The sequence below is a fragment of the Myotis davidii genome, unplaced genomic scaffold (assembly GCF_000327345.1).
Source record: "Myotis davidii unplaced genomic scaffold, ASM32734v1 scaffold315, whole genome shotgun sequence".
NCBI lineage: Eukaryota > Metazoa > Chordata > Mammalia > Chiroptera > Vespertilionidae > Myotis > Myotis davidii.
The window spans coordinates 158,665-160,694 of NW_006286234.1; the positions used below are offsets into that span (position 1 = coordinate 158,665).

The 2,030-nt window shown below is 36.9% G+C and overlaps 1 protein-coding gene across 3 annotated transcripts in view; it reads left to right on the top strand.

Moving 5' to 3' along the window:
- The first annotated feature begins 1,586 nt into the window (after positions 1-1,586).
- Positions 1,587-2,030, top strand: part of CENPP (centromere protein P) — a 60,354-nt gene continuing 59,910 nt past the window's right edge. For all 3 annotated transcript variants that reach the window (XM_015559827.1, XM_015559825.1, XM_015559826.1), the window contains exon 1: positions 1,587-1,667. The gene's annotated coding sequence lies outside the window, so the exon portion shown is untranslated. The remainder of the gene's footprint in view (positions 1,668-2,030) is intronic.

The following is a 2,030-nucleotide window of genomic DNA, read 5'->3' on the forward strand; positions in this document are numbered from 1 at the left end:
CCGCCCCTGCCTGCCGGATTGCCCCTAACCATTTGCCTGCCTGCCTGATCACCCTTAACTGCTGCCTGCCTGATTGACCCTAACCACTTGCTGGACTGATCGCCCTTAACCACTTGCCTGCCTGCCTGATTGCCCCTAACCGCTCACCTGCCTGCCTGATTGCCCCTTATCATTCACCTGCCTGCTTGATCGCCCCTAACCACCTCTGCCTTGGCCCCTGCTGCTGCAGCTTCGTCTGGAAGGACATCTGGAAGGTTGTTTGACTGTCTGGTCTAATTAGCATATTATGCTTTTATTATTATAGATTCATTTGGCAGGAACTCATCATTTATATATGAAGATTGCCTCTTTCCTTTTTTTCATTAGCTTTCTATATTTAAAGTAACTTTTTTCATCAATCAGTAATGGGAAATACAAAAGTGCATGTGATAGGCTCTCAGAATATATTTGTTAATATTTCAAATTATCACTAAAGCAACATTTAAAAAAATTACTACAGACTTTGTACAAGTTTTTGATCTCTAGTGTGAACAATACATATTTGGAGGACCTACGATGTAAAAACAGAGAAGTAGGACAATCATGTTCCAGAATGGAAGGAAGTGTTTCTTACAACAGCAGAAGTCAGCACCGTAGAATGTGGTTGAGTATGAGGGCAATATAGTATGACAAAGAGTAAAGTACCATTCAGTGTTAATATTAGCTGAAATGTTACTATTTTTCCAGGAAAATAGACTTACATGTTCTCAGTGCAGAATATCTGATTGCAGTGTTAAGGAAATTATGTTTTATTCTTTTAGAATTTTTACCTCCTGTATTCTCAGATTTCCTGAGAATCTCTTTCATTTTTTAAAAAAATATATTTTATTGATTTTTTACAGAGAGGAAGGGAGAGAGATAGAGAGTTAGAAACATCGATGAGAGAGGAACATCGATCAGCTGCCTCCTGCACATCTCCTACCGGGGATGTGCCGGCAACCCAGGTACATGCCCTTGACGGGAATCGAACCTGGGACCTTTCAGTCCGTAAGCTCCATCCACTGAGCCAAACCGGTTTCGGTGAGAATCTCTTTCTTAATATAATGCTCTCTGATACTTTACTTGTTTTGGAAGTTAAAGCTAGCTAATATATTTTGTTTTTACTTTTGTGACATCTTTTAACATAATTTGAGATGTCTTGGTATATCAGACATTTAGATGGGAACATTTTAAACATTTCGACCTACATGGACATTTTGATTTTGTAAAATACTCCTGTGATAATTTTTTACAGTTGCTTCAAATATGTAGAAATATGGTAATATAATTTGGTTAGGTTTATTTTATGTTGCGATTAAAGGTGGCAGTGTCAATGAGCCACATTGGTTTTGAGTTGGTTTTAATGGGAAGAGAATAAGAAACACAAAATGGGAATGGGTTGAAGAAATTTGTACGTATTAGATGGTTTCTTCTTTGGAGTAATTATTTCCAATATTTGCTTTTTAGAAAATCATTTCAAGAAATATACCAATCAGATTCTGAAGGATGGGAAACATCAAAAGATCTGAGAAGTAATCTTGGAAATTTAGAATCAGAACTTCTATTTCTAAATACGCTTACTGGTATAAATATCAGAAAGTACTCCAAGAAGATAGAGAACCTAACGAGCACTGAGAAGACAGAAAGGCGTAAGTGTTCATTTTTATCTAGCAGTGGTGTTGAAGCTTTTCTTGTTATGCATAGGAATTGGGTGGGGTGTCGTTGAATTAAAATTTTACAAGGTAACTATCTGAATGTGTGGTTGGTAAAGTTGTTGTGTAGGGTATTTTGCATATCACAGTGTGTACATAATACTCTTAAAAGCTGCCTGAGATAGATGTTAAAGGAAACATGATAAAAGGATAGATATTTAAGTAGCTTAATAGTCAAGTAAAGGAGGTAAGTGATTGTAAGAACAATACCACCACTAATTTGTAAATCTTAGGAGTTTTCCTCCACAGACCCGAAAGATGCTTCATCTACAGTACTGAACTCCTATTGAACATAATCTG